Source organism: Oncorhynchus nerka, unplaced genomic scaffold (genome assembly GCF_034236695.1).
Source record: "Oncorhynchus nerka isolate Pitt River unplaced genomic scaffold, Oner_Uvic_2.0 unplaced_scaffold_701, whole genome shotgun sequence".
NCBI classification, from domain to species: domain Eukaryota; kingdom Metazoa; phylum Chordata; class Actinopteri; order Salmoniformes; family Salmonidae; genus Oncorhynchus; species Oncorhynchus nerka.
In genome coordinates, this window is record NW_027040473.1 from 32258 (window position 1) to 47841 (window position 15584).

General features: G+C 42.4%; 1 protein-coding gene and 1 long non-coding RNA gene across 2 annotated transcripts in view; both read left to right on the forward strand.

Annotated features, from left to right (window-relative positions):
• LOC135571192 (NLR family CARD domain-containing protein 3-like) overlaps nucleotides 1–15584 on the forward strand; it is a 133751-nt gene that overhangs the window by 15365 nt on the left and 102802 nt on the right. The gene's annotated exons all lie outside the window — the stretch shown is intronic.
• LOC135571197 (uncharacterized) lies at nucleotides 11927–15238 on the forward strand. The gene is made up of 3 exons (XR_010463677.1): nucleotides 11927–12113; nucleotides 12713–12802; nucleotides 15128–15238. It is a non-coding gene; the product is annotated as an uncharacterized LOC135571197 (long non-coding RNA).

The following is a 15584-nucleotide window of genomic DNA, read 5'->3' on the forward strand; positions in this document are numbered from 1 at the left end:
ACTAGAGAGGGAGACTTTTCTACTGAACAAAGGTAAGAAGAACTCATGGGTCCTGGTCAGTGAGTTAAACAACACTGTCTCTAGTCATTTCTCCTCCCATTTTCCCATTTATTGTTGTTGTTGTCATAATCCATAGGCTAATCATTTTGTGCATTTGCATAGTCCTAAAACAATATTAAACAAACACAACATTCAACCCCTGTGTGTGTGTGTGTGTTTGTGTGTGTGCACTCCCTGGATGAGGAGATGTAATCTCTATCCTGATTGCCTACTCACTTTTACCCCGACCTACATGTACATATTACCTCAACTACCTCAACTACCTGGTACCCTGCACATTGACTCAGTACTGGTACTCCTTATAGCCTCATTATTACCTCAACTACCTGGTACCCTGCTCATTGACTCAGTACTGGTACTCCTTATAGTCTCATTATTACCTCAACTACCTGGTACCCTGCACATTGACTCAGTACTGGTACTCCTTATAGTCTCATTATTACCTCAACTACCTGGTACCCTGCACATTGACTCAGTACTGGTACTCCTTATAGTCTCATTATTACCTCAACTACCTGGTACCCTGCACATTGACTCAGTACTGGTACTCCTTATAGCCTCATTATTACCTCAACTACCTGGTACCCTGCACATTGACTCAGTACTGGTACTCCTTATAGTCTCATTATTACCTCAACTACCTGGTACCCTGCACATTGACTCAGTACTGGTACTCCCTATAGTCTCATTATTACCTCAACTACCTGGTACCCTGCACATTGACTCAGTACTGGTTCTCCTAATAGCCTCATTATTACCTCAACTACCTGGTACCCTGCACATTGACTCAGTACTGGTACTCCTTATAGTCTCATTATTACCTCAACTACCTGGTACCCTGCACATTGACTCAGTACTGGTTCTCCTAATAGTCTCATTATTACCTCAACTACCTGGTACCCTGCACATTGACTCAGTACTGGTTCTCCTAATAGTCTCATTATTACCTCAACTACCTGGTACCCTGCACATTGACTCAGTACTGGTACTCCTTATAGTCTCATTATTACCTCAACTACCTGGTACCCTGCACATTGACTCAGTACTGGTTCTCCTAATAGCCTCATTATTACCTCAACTACCTGGTACCCTGCACATTGACTCAGTACTGGTTCTCCTAATAGCCTCATTATTACCTCAACTACCTGGTACCCTGCACATTGACTCAGTACTGGTACTCCTTATAGTCTCATTATTACCTCAACTACCTGGTACCCTGCACATTGACTCAGTACTGGTTCTCCTTATAGCCTCATTATTACCTCAACTACCTGGTACCCTGTACATTGACTCAGTACTGGTTCTCCTTATAGTCTCATTATTACCTCAACTACCTGGTACCCTGCACATTGACTCAGTACTGGTTCTCCTTATAGCCTCATTATTACCTCAACTACCTGGTACCCTGCACATTGACTCAGTACTGGTTCTCCTTATAGTCTCATTATTACCTCAACTACCTGGTACCCTGCACATTGACTCAGTACTGGTACTCCTTATAGTCTCATTATTACCTCAACTACCTGGTACCCTGCACATTGACTCAGTACTTATAGTCTCATTATTGTTTTTTAGCACATTTTTCGTAATTTTAACTGCATTGTTGGGAAAGAGCTTATCAGTCAGCATTTCACTGTAAAGTGAAGGGAAGGGAAGGGAAGGTGGACACCTGTTGTATTCGGCGCATGTGAGAAATACAATTTGATCTGATTTGAAGCTCATTGGCAGAAACACGACGTTGGGTGTAACGGTCGTCTCATGCTGAAGAGATCATGTTAGGATGTTGAAGCACGGTGGCTAGAAAAACTCCCTAGAAAGTTACGAACCTAGGAAGAAACCTAGAGAGGAACCAGGCTCTGAGGGGTGACCAGTCCTCTTCTGTCTGTACTGGGGAGAGAGGAACCAGGCTCTGAGGGGTGACCAGTCCTCTTCTGTCTGTACTGGGGAGAGATTATAAGAGAACATGGCCATTAAGTTCAAATCATTCTTCAAGATGTTCAAATGTTCATACACTACTAGCAGGGTCAAACAATACTCACAGTGGTTATAGAGGGTGCAATTGGTCAGTACCTCAGGAGTAAACCTGCCTCACCCAATGTGATACGGAATCGCTATTATTTTTAATTTTAGAACACATTCAAGAAGCACCAGAAGCTAACCAGCTAATTAGCTACAAGCTATTTAGTCATTGGTAGCCACTGCTAGCGGCATTTACCTTCTGCACAGATACCAGCCCTGTTTTTAGCCTGGATAATACTCGCCAGTCTACCAGTATCGGACTGTCTCTCCACTACAACACCGGATTTGTAATCCCAGGACCACTTCTTCTGATCTTCACAGCTAGCTTGTGCCCACCTTGGAACCCAGTATCGAAGCTATCCCTGAGGCCCACCTCCCGGCCTACTCAGCTGTTCACCCGAACCTCAGAATTCTAGCTTAGGAAGGACAAAAAAAATTCAGAGATTTCCATACCCAACTATAGCATTTTCCGTCAAGATAGAACTGCCAAAGGGGGAGGAGTTGCATTCTACTGCAGAGATAGCCTGCAAAGTAATGTCATACTTTCCAGGTCCATATCCAGACAGTTCGAACTTCTAATTTTAAAAATTAATCTCTCCAGAAATAAGTCTCTCACTGTTGCCGCCCGTTACCGACCCCCCTCAGCTCCCAGCTGTGCCCTGGACACCATTTGTGAATTGATCGCCCCCCATCTAGTTTCTGTTAGGTGACCTAAACTGGGATATGCTTAACACACCGGCAGTCCTACAATCTAAGCTAGATGCCCTCAATCTCAGACAAATCATCAAGGAACCCACGAGCTACAACCCTAAATCTGTAAACATGGGCACCCTCATAGACATTATTCTGACCAACTGGCTCTCCAAATACACCTCCGCTGTCTTCAATCAGGATCTCAATGATCACTTCCTCATTGCCTGTATCCGCTACGGGTCCGCGGTCAAACAACCACCCCTCATCACTGTCAAACGCTCCCTAAAACACTTCTGCGAGCAGGCCTTTCTTATCGACCTGGCCCGGGTATCCTGGAAGGATATTGACCTCATCCTGTCAGTTGAGGATGCCGGGTCATTCTTTAAAAGTAACTTCCTCACCATCTTAGATAAGCATGCTCCGTTCAAAAAATGCAGAACTAAGAACAGATATAGCCCTTGGTTCACTCCAGACCTGACTGCCCTCGACCAGCACAAAAACATCCTGTGGCGGACTACAATAGCATCGAATAGTCCCCGCGATATGCAACTGTTCAGGGAAGTCAGGAACCAATACACGCAGTCAGTCAGGAAAGCAAAGGCCAGCTTTTTCAAGCAGAAATTTGCATCCTGTAGCTCTAACTTCAAAAAGTTCTGGGACACTGTGAAGTCCATGGAGAACAAGAGCACCTCCTCCCAGCTGCCCACTGCACTGAGGCTAGGTAACACGGTCACCACCGATAAATCCATGATAATCGAAAACTTCAATAAGCATTTCTCAACGGCTGGCCATGCCTTCCTCCTGGCTACTCCAACCCCGGCCAACAGCTCCGCCACCCTCGCAGCTACTCGCCCAAGCCTCCCCAGCTTCTCCTTTACCCAAATCCAGATAGCAGATGTTCTGAAAGAGCTGCCAAACCTGGACCCGTACAAATCAGCTGGGCTTGACAATCTGGACCCTCTATTTCTGAAACTATCCACCGCCATTGTCGCAACCCCTATTACCAGCCTTTTCAACCTCTCTTTCGTATCGTCTGAGATCCCGAAGGATTGGAAAGCTGCCGTGGTCATCCCCTCTTCAAAGGGGGAGACACCCTGGACCCAAACTGTTACAGACCTATATCCATCCTGCCCTGCCTATCTAAGGTCTTCGAAAGCCAAGTTAACAAACAGGTCACTGACCATCTCGAATCCCACCATACCTTCTCCGTGTGCAATCCGGTTTCGAGCCGGTCACGGGTGCACCTCAACCACGCTCAAGGTACTAAACGATATCATAACCGCCATCGATTAAAGACAGTACTGTGCAGCCGTCTTGGCCAAGGCTTTCGACTCTATCAATCACCATATTCTTATCGGCAGACTCAGTAGCCTCGGTTTTCTAATGACTGCCTTGCCTGGTTCACCAATTACTTTGCAGAGTTCAATGTGTCAAATCGGAGGGCATGCTGTCCGGTCCTCTGGCAGTCTCTATGGGGTGCCACAGGGTTAAATTCTCGGGCCAACTCTTTTCTCTGTATATATCAATGATGTTGCTCTTGCTGCGGGCGATTCCCTGATCCACCTCTACGCAGACGACACCATTCTGTATACTTCTAGCCCTTCCTTGGAAACTGTGCTATCTAACCTCCAAACGAGCTTCAATGCCATACAACACTCCTTCCGTAGCCTCCAACTGCTCTCAAACGCTAGTAAAACCAAATGCAATTACATGCAAATGCCAATTACATGCAACAAGGGAGACATTTCTTCATCACAGAGTAAATACTCCTGGTATATACCAGGTATCGAGGCACAGAGTAAATACCCTGGTATAAACCGGGTATCTAAACACAGAGTAAATGCTCCTGGTATATACCAGGTATCTAATCACAGAGTAAATACTCCTGGTATATATCAGGTATCGAGGCACAGAGTAAATACCCTGGTATATACCAGGTATCTAACCACAGAGTAAATACTCCTGGTATATACCAGGTATCTAATCACAGAGTAAATACTCTGGTATATACCAGGTATCTAATCACAGATTAAATACTCCTGGTATATACCAGGTATCTAGTCACAGAGTATATACTCCTGGTCTATACCAGGTATCTATAGTATATACCAGGTATCTAATCACAGAGTAAATACTCCTGGTATATACCATGTATCTAATCACAGAGTAAATACTCCTGGTATATACCAGGTATCTAAACATAGAGTAAATACTCCTGGTATATACTAGGTTTCTAATCACAGAGTAAATACTCCTGGTATATACCAGGTATCTAAACACAGAGTAAATACTCCTGGTATATACCAGGTATCTAATCACAGAGTAAATACTCCTGGTATATACCAGGTATCGAGGCACAGAGTAAATACTCCTGGTATATACCAGGTATCTAGTCACAGAGTATATACTCCTGGTCTATGTATCTATAGTATATACCAGGTAAATACTCCTGGTATATACCAGGTTTCTAATCACAGAGTAAATACTTCTGGTATATACCAGGTATCTAAACACAGAGTAAATACTCTGGTATATACCAGGTATCTAATCACAGAGTAAATACTCCTGGTATATACCAGGTATCGAGGCACAGAGTAAATACCCCTGGTATATACCAGGTATCTAACCACAGAGTAAATACTCCTGGTATATACCAGGTATCTAATCACAGATTAAATACTCCTGGTATATACCAGGTATCTAATCACAGAGTAAATACTCCTGGTATATACCAGGTATCTAGTCACAGAGTATATACTCCTGGTCTATACCAGGTATCTATAGTATATACCAGGTATCTAATCACAGAGTAAATACTCCTGGTATATACCATGTATCTAATCACAGAGTAAATACTCCTGGTATATACCAGGTTTCTAATCACAGAGTAAATACTCCTGATATTGATACAAATAGCGTGTTTGTGTTCAAAATGTTAAACACAGGTTCTACAAATCCCAGAGCACAAAACAGACAAGGTTGTAAAAATCGTACTTTTAAAAGGTTGTATTCTGTTAACTCAAACCCAAGTAAAACTGAATGCTCTTCAACTGATCGCTGCCTGCACCCGCCCACCTGACTAGCATCACTACTCTGGACGGTTCTGACTTAGAATACGTGGACAACTACAGATACCCACCCGACTAGCATCACTACTCTGGACGGTTCTGACTTAGAATACGTGGACAACTACAGATACCCCCCCCCGACTAGCATCACTACTCTGGACGGTTCTGACTTAGAATACGTGGACAATTACAGATACCCACCCGACTAGCATCACTACTCTGGACGGTTCTGACTTAGAATACGTGGACAACTACAAATACCTGGGTGTCTGGTTAGACTGTAAACTCTCCTTCCAGACTCACATTAAGCATCTCCAATCCAAAATTAAATCTAGAATCAGCTTCCTATTTCGCAACAAAGCCTCCTTCACTCATGCTGCCAAACATACCCTCGTAAAACTGACTAGCCTACCGACTGTCATTTACAAAATAGCCTCCAACCCTCTACTCAGCAAACTGGATGCAGTCGATCACAGTGCCATCCGTTTTGTCACCAAAGCCCCATACACTACTCACCACTGCGACCTGTATGCTGTTGTTGGCTGGCCCTCGCTACATATTCGCCGCCAAACCCACTGGCTCCCGGTCATCTGTAAATCTATGCTAGGTAAAGCCACGCCTTATTTTAGCTCACTGGTCACCATAGCAACACCCACCTGTAGCATGCGCTCCAGCAGGTATATTTCACTGGTCATCCCCAAAGCCAACACCACTATGGCACTATGGCCTATCTATTGCCTTAATTCCCTAATCGTAGCCAACACCACTATGGCACTATGGCCTCTATATTGCCTTAATTCCCTAATCGTAGCCAACACCACTATGGCACTATGGCCTATCTATTGCCTTAATTCCCTAATCGTAGCCAACACCACTATGGCACTATGGCCTCTCTATTGCCTTAATTCCCTAATCGTAGCCAACACCACTATGGCACTAAGGCCTCTCTATTGCCTTAATTCCCTAATCGTAGCCAACACCACTATGGCACTATGGCCTCTCTATTGCCTTAATTCCCCAATCGTAGCCAACACCACTATGGCACTATGGCCTCTCTATTGCCTTAATTCCCTAATCGTAGCCAACACCACTATGGCACTATGGCCTATCTATTGCCTTAATTCCCTAATCGTAGCCAACACCACTATGGCACTATGGCCTATCTATTGCCTTAATTCCTAATCGTAGCCAACACCACTATGGCACTATGGCCTATCTATTGCCTTAATTCCCTAATCGTAGCCAACACCACTATGGCACTATGGCCTCTCTATTGCCTTAATTCCCTAATCGTAGCCAACACCACTATGGCACTATGGCCTCTCTATTGCCTTAATTCCCTAATCGTAGCCAACACCACTCTGGCACTATGGCCTATCTATTGCCTTAATTCCCTAATCGTAGCCAACACCACTATGGCACTATGGCCTCTCTATTGCCTTAATTCCCTAATCGTAGCCAACACCACTATGGCACTAAGGCCTCTCTATTGCCTTAATTCCCTAATCGTAGCCAACACCACTATGGCACTATGGCCTCTCTATTGCCTTAATTCCCCAATCGTAGCCAACACCACTATGGCACTATGGCCTCTCTATTGCCTTAATTCCCTAATCGTAGCCAACACCACTATGGCACTATGGCCTATCTATTGCCTTAATTCCCTAATCGTAGCCAACACCACTATGGCACTATGGCCTATCTATTGCCTTAATTCCCTAATCGTAGCCAACACCACTATGGCACTATGGCCTCTCTATTGCCTTAATTCCCTAATCGTACTACATCTGCACACACTGAACATAGATTGTTCTATTGTGTTACTGTCCGTTTGCTAATCCCTTTCTATTGTGTTACCGACTGTCCGTTTGCTAATCCCTTTCTATTGTGTTACCCACTGTCCGTTTGCTAATCCCTTTCTATTGTGTTACCGACTGTCCGTTTGCTAATCCCTTTCTATTGTTACCGACTGTCCGTATGCTAATCCCTTTCTATTGTGTTACCGACTGTCCGTTTGCTAATCCCTTTCTATTGTGTTACCGACTGTCCGTTTGCTAATCCCTTTCTATTGTGTTACCGACTGTCCGTTTGCTAATCCCTTTCTATTATGTTACTGACTGTCCGTTTGCTAATCCCTTTCTATTGTTACCGACTGTCCGTTTGCTAATCCCTTTCTATTATGTTACTGACTGTCCGTTTGCTAATCCCTTTCTATTGTTACCGACTGTCCGTTTGCTAATCCCTTTCTATTGTTACCGACTGTCCGTTTGCTAATCCCTTTCTATTGTGTTACCGACTGTCCGTTTGCTAATCCCTTTCTATTGTGTTACCGACTGTCCGTTTTCTAATCCCTTTCTATTGTGTTACCGACTGTCCGTTTGCTAATCCCTTTCTATTGTGTTACTGACTGTCCGTTTGCTAATCCCTTTCTATTGTGTTACCGACTGTCCGTTTGCTAATCCCTTTCTATTGTGTTACTGACTGTCCGTTTGATAATCCCTTTCTATTGTGTTACCGACTGTCCGTTTGCTAATCCCTTTCTATTGTGTTACCGACTGTCCGTTTGCTAATCCCTTTCTATTGTGTTACCGACTGTCCGTTGGCTAATCCCTTTCTATTGTGTTACTGACTGTCCGTTTGCTAATCCCTTTCTATTGTGTTACCGACTGTCCGTTTGCTAATCCCTTTCTATTGTGTTACAGTCCGTTTGCTAATCCATTTCTATTGTGTTACCGACTGTCCGTTTGCTAATCCCTTTCTATTGTGTTACTGACTGTCCGTTTGCTAATCCCTTTCTATTGTGTTACAGACTGTCTGTTTGCTAATCCCTTTCTATTGTGTTACCGACTGTCCGTTTGCTAATCCCATGTGTAACTCTAAATTGTTGTTTTTGTGGCACAGCTTTGCTTTATCTTGGCCAGGTCGCAGTTGTAAATTTAAACTTGTCCTTAATAGGCCAACCTGGTTAAATAAAGGTGAAATAAAATGATAAATTAATAACTTAATTACCAATTATTAGAAGGAAAACTATTTCACTCATATTTTAATACATTTTAGGTCAGATTTCATATAAACCTGTAAACACTGGACAGATACTTTAAGGGTTTTTAGCTCAATCATCTGAGCTGGAGTTTACAAACACAACACATAAAGCCAACACATAAAGAAATGTAGTCCCAGATATAAATCAAATTGGTGACATACACATGATTAGCAGATGTTATTGGTCACATACACATGGTTAGCAGATGTTATTGGTCCCATACACAGGGTTAGCAGATGTTATTGGTCACATACACAGGGTTAGCAGATGTTATTGGTCACATACACATGGTTAGCAGATGTTATTGGTCACATACACAGGGTTAGCAGATGTTATTGGTCACATACACAGGGTTAGCAGATGATATTGGTGACATACACATGATTAGCAGATGTTATTGGTCACATACACAGGGTTAGCAGATGTTATTGGTTACATACACAGGGTTAGCAGATGTTATTGGTTTCATACACAGGGTTAGCAGATGTTATTGGTCACATACACAGGGTTAGCAGATGTTATTGGTCACATACACAGGGTTAGCAGATGTTATTGGTCACATACACAGGGTTAGCAGATGTTATTGGTCACATACACAGGGTTAGCAGATGTTATTGGTCACTTACACATGATTAGCAGATGTTATTGGTCACATACACAGGGTTAGCAGATGTTATTGGTTACATACACAGGGTTAGCATATGTTATTGGTCACATACACATGGTTAACAGATGTTATATGTCACATACACGTGGTTAGCAGATGTTATTGGTCACATACACATGGTTAGCAGATGTTATTGGTTACATACACAGGGTTAGCAGATGTTTTTGGTTACATACACATGGTTAGCAGATGTTATTGGTCACATACACATGGTTAGCAGATGTTATTGGTCACATACACAGGGTTAGCAGATGTTATTGGTCACATACACAGGGTTAGCAGATGTTATTGGTCACATACACAGGGTTAGCAGATGTTATTGGTCACATACACATGGTTAGCAGATGTTATTGGTCACATACACAGGGTTAGCAGATGTTATTGGTCACATACACATGGATAGCAGATGTTATTGGTCACATACACATGGTTAGCAGATGTTATTGGTCACATACACATGATTAGCAGATGTTAATGGTCACATACACAGGGTTAGCAGATGTTATTGGTCACATACACAGGGTTAGCAGATGTTATTGGTCCCATACACAGGGTTAGCAGATGTTATTGGTCACATACACATGATTAGCAGATGTTATTGGTCACATACACATGATTAGCAGATGTTATTGGTCCCATACACAGGGTTAGCAGATGTTATTGGTCACATACACATGGTTAGCAGATGTTATTGGTCACATACACATGATTAGCAGATGTTATTGGTCCCATACACAGGGTTAGCAGATGTTATTGGTCACATACACATGGTTAGCAGATGTTATTGGTCCCATACACAGGGTTAGCAGATGTTATTGGTCATATACACAGGGTTAGCAGATGTTATTGGTCACATACACATGGTTAGCAGATGTTATTTACAATGTCTGCCTAGGAACAGTGGTTAACTGCCTTGTTCAGGGGCAGATTTTTACCTTGTCAGCTCAGGGATTCAATCTAGCAACCTTTCGGTTACTGGCCCAACACTCTAACCACGAGGCTACCTGCCACCTCTACACTCTAACCACTAGGCTACCTGCCACCTCTACACTCTAACCACAAGGCTACCTGCCATCTCTACACTCTAACCACAAGGCGACCTGCCACCTCTACACTCTAACCACAAGGCTACCTGCCGCCACAGACATACATGGTATCACTTGTTATACATAATTATTATACATAAATCATTGCCAAAAGCACAAGACATACTGTTGCATGTTGGTCTATATTATTAATGGATTGATCATATAGAAATATAAAACATTCTTTTAACTACTACAAAGCAATTACATGTGGAGCAGGAACCACTGACTCACTGCATTATTCTATAGTATTATCAAGACACCTGCTGTTAACTCTTAACTACTTAGGACACCTGCTGTTAACTCTTAACTACTTAGGACAGCTCACCAGGTGTCCTAAATATTGCGTACAGAACTGTCCGCGTCCCCGTACAGAACTGTCCGCGTCCACGTTCGGTGTGGCGCCAAGCCGGTTACGCGCAGAGTGGACTGAGGTGATCTCGGGGAATAACGATGGAGTTTGTTACAGTGTTGAGACACCGAAGTTTATTGTTCAATTGGCTTTTTTCTTTACGGTCGGGGACAGTATGTGTGTAGACAGATCCTTTTCACTCTCTATCCTTGTTTCAATTTGTGTTTCACCGGATTCATCATCGAGAGGAGGGACAGACGAACGACCTGCTAACTAACCAAGCTATTCGGTACAGCTCGGTAAGCTAGCTAGCTACTCTACCAGCAGCATCCTAGTTATCCTAGCTAGTCGGTACAGCTCGGTAAGCTAGCTAGCTACTCTACCAGCAGCATCCTAGTTACCATAGCTACCACTACATCATCACCGGCTCCCCGGTTGTTTCTTCCACCTGTTAAATCCCGGTGAGGCTTCTCCCTCTCTCGTTGACGGATGCTGTCTACCTCTGTCCGGTTCTCCTCTCTTCACTAGATGGACGGTAACTTTAGTGTTTAAACCCTCTGTGTCCAAGGACCGAACTTTTGAATATTATTTTCAGGGCGCCTCAATAGCAGGTATTGAACCCCGGGTAAATAATCACTAGTCAGAACCTCAACCTCAGTATACCTTCATTATAAAAATAATCTTAATATCTGATATTGTGAGTAAACAACCTCGAGAGTGCGTCTTCCAGCCCTCCAATAAATTACATCATTCAACCCTCCCGGTTAGTAAATTTACCTCAACATGCCCCCGGAGAAGGCAGAGTAACGACACCAGCCTTTTAGCGGGGCTGACAGACTGACTACAACGCTCGCGTCGATAAATTAATCTCGTTTTTAAAAATGACACACTGCTCGCGCGCTGCAACGAGCGTCTGGAAGTCGGTCCTATTTGTGAAACTCTTCTTATGTTTCCCCATCTGAGCTCAGAGTAGATGAGAGATGTAATGTTTGTCTCTGTTGTGTTGAAGACCAATCAGGCAGGAGAGACCAGCCTCCCCTGTTCCCAGCTGTGTGTCCATGAAGAGTGACTGGTCTATGGATCGTCCTCTATACTTTAGAAAGGGAGACTTTTCTACTGAACAAAGGTAAGAAGAACTCATGGGTCCTGGTCAGTGAGTTAAACAACACTGTCTCTAGTCATTTCTCCTCCCATTTTCCCATTTATTGTTGTTGTTTTCATAATCAATAGGCTAATCATTTTGTCCATTTTCATAGTCCTAAAACAATATTAAACAAACACAACATTGACTCAGTACTGGTTCTCCTTATAGCCTCATTATTACCTCAACTACCTGGTACCCTGCACATTGACTCAGTACTGGTACTCCTTATAGTCTCATTATTACCTCAACTACCTGGTACCCTGCACATTGACTCAGTACTGGTACTCCTTATAGTCTCATTATTACCTCAACTACCTGGTACCCTGCACATTGACTCAGTACTGGTACTCCTTATAGTCTCATTATTACCTCAACTACCTGGTACCCTGCACATTGACTCAGTACTGGTACTCCTTATAGCCACATTATTACCTCAACTACCTGGTACCCTGCACATTGACTCAGTACTGGTACTCCTTATAGTCTCATTATTACCTCAACTACCTGGTACCCTGCACATTGACTCAGTACTGGTTCTCCTTATAGTCTCATTATTTTTATTTTGTGTTACTATTTCCAAGGTTTAAGGGCAACATAGCACGTCTGGTGAACAGGGCAGAGTCCCATATCATCAGGCAAACCAGTAGAAACTGGATCAGCAGCACAACAAGGTATCACGTCCAGATCATGTATCAATACTGATAGTATAGAAAGAAAGGGAGCACTGCTCTCAGATCAGCTTTCTCCATTCAAATATTTCCTTAACATTATAATTATGTAACAATACTGACCACAAAGATTGAGGAGACTTATTCTAATGCTTACCCAATTAAAATGCAGTAAATCCCAGATTTGACATTGTGTTCATGTTACACATCATTAAATATATTGAGACAAATTACAGACAGTAGCCTACAAGTAGCAAAATAGAACTCAATATATTGAACAATATGATTGAAATAGGCCTAAAGCCAACAGTTCATAGTTTAATGCAGTCATCTCGGTTTTCATTTGAAGCAAATTTGTAGAAGTCCCTTGTTTGAATCAATTGCAAAGACGTTGGCAACTTTGTTCTGAATGTATCGGTGTCACAGAGAGACTGATAAACCATGTGATTCTATGTTTAGCAGAGATCTTCTGTGTATAAAGTCATGCGGAAGGGCAAAAAATAATCTAACGACTCACTCAGCTGATCTACGAGTGGTGTTAGTTTACTCAGCTGTTCTAGTGGTCTGAGGCAGGTGTTATATTACTCAGCTGTTCTAGTGGTCTGAGGCAGGTGTTAGTTTACTCAGCTGTTCTAGTGGTCTGAGGCAGGTGTTAGATTACTCAGCTGTTCTAGTGGTCTGAGGCAGGTGGTAGATTACTCAGCTGTTCTAGTGGTCTGAGGCAGGTGGTAGATTACTCAGCTGTTCTAGTGGTCTGAGACAGGTGTTAGATTACTCAGCTGTTCTAGTGGTCTGAGGCAGGTATTAGATTACTCAGCTGTTCTAGTGGTCTGAGGCAGGTGTTAGATTACTCAGCTGTTCTAGTGGTCTGAGGCAGGTGTTAGATCACTCAGCTGTTCTAGTGGTCTGAGGCAGGTGTTAGATTACTCAGCTGTTCTAGTGGTCTGAGACAGGTGTTAGATTACTCAGCTGTTCTAGAGGTCTGAGACAGGTGTTAGATTACCTAGCTGTTCTAGTGGTCTGTGACAGGTGTTAGATTAGCGTTTTCAACGTTAATAACAATTATTTTTTACATTTGACCGTGTAAAACCTAGCAGTACTACTGATTTCACTGAGAGTGAGGCAGATATATATTATTACTGTGTAAAACCTAGCAGTACTACTGATTCCTCTGAGAGTGAGGCAGATATATATTATTACTGTGTAAAACCTAGATATATATTATTACTGTATAAAACCTAGATATATATTATTACTGTATAAAACCTAGCAGTACTACTGATTTCTCTGAGAGTGAGGCAGATATATATTATTACTGTGTAAAACCAGCAGTACTACTGATTTCTCTGAGAGTGAGGCAGATATATATTATTACTGTGTAAAACCTAGCAGTACTACTGATTTCTCTGAGTATGAGGCAGATATATATTATTACTGTATAAAACCTAGCAGTACTACTGATTTCACTGAGAGTGGGGCAGATATATATTATTACTGTATAAAACCTAGCAGTACTACTGATTTCTCTGAGAGTGGGGCAGATATATATTATTACTGTGTAAAACCTAGATATATATTATTACTGTATAAAACCTAGCAGTACTACTGATTCCTCTGAGAGTGAGGCAGATATATATTATTACTGTATAAAACCTAGCAGTACTACTGATTTCTCTGAGAGTGAGGCAGATATATATTATTACTGTGTAAAACCTGGCAGTACTACTGATTTCTCTGAGAGTGAGGCAGATATATATTATTACTGTGTAAAACCTAGCAGTACTACTGATTCCTCTGAGAGTGAGGCAGATATATATTATTACTGTATAAAACCAGCAGTACTACTGATTTCTCTGAGAGTGAGGCAGATATATATTATTACTGTGTAAAACCTAGCAGTACTACTGATTCCTCTGAGAGTGAGGCAGATATATATTATTACTGTATAAAACCAGCAGTACTACTGATTCCTCTGAGAGTGAGGCAGATATATATTATTACTGTATAAAACCAGCAGTACTACTGATTCCTCTGAGAGTGAAGCAGATATATGGCATTTTGCAAAAAAACGTGATTGTTTCTCTGAAATGAAACCATGAAGTGATATATTTTAATCAAATACTTGTCTGTCATTGAACAACCCCATGCTATGATTAGATAGTGAAAAAACACACCAATCTCTTTCAAATTGTCTTTCAGAAATAAAAGCTAATTTACAAACGTTTCTAAAAAGTGATATATAGTTTTTGGAATGAAACTCTTCTTCTGTTTCCCCATCTGAGCTCAGAGTAGATGAGAGATGTAATGTTTGTCTCTGTTGTGTTGAAGACCAATCAAGCAGGAGAGACCAGCCTCCCCTGTTCCCAGCTGTGTGTCCATGAAGAGTGACTGGTCTATGGATCGTCCTATATACTTTAGAGAGGGAGACTTTTCTACTGAACAAAGGTAAGAAGAACTCATGGGTCCTGGTCAGTGAGTTAAACAACACTGTCTCTAGTTATTTCTCCTCCCATTTTCCCATTTATTGTTGTTGTTTTCATAATCCATAGGCTAATAATTTTGTCTATTTTCATAGTCCTAAAACAATATGAAACAAACACAACATTCCCTCCCTCACTGTGTGTTCAGATGTTGAAGCACGGCTAGGAAAAACTCCCTAGAAAGGCAGGAACCTAGGAAGAAACCTTGAAAGGAACCAGGCTCCTAGGGGTGGCCAGTCCTCTTCTGGCTGTACTGGGTAGAGAGGAACCAGGCTATGAGGGGTGGCCAGTCCTCTTCTGGCTGT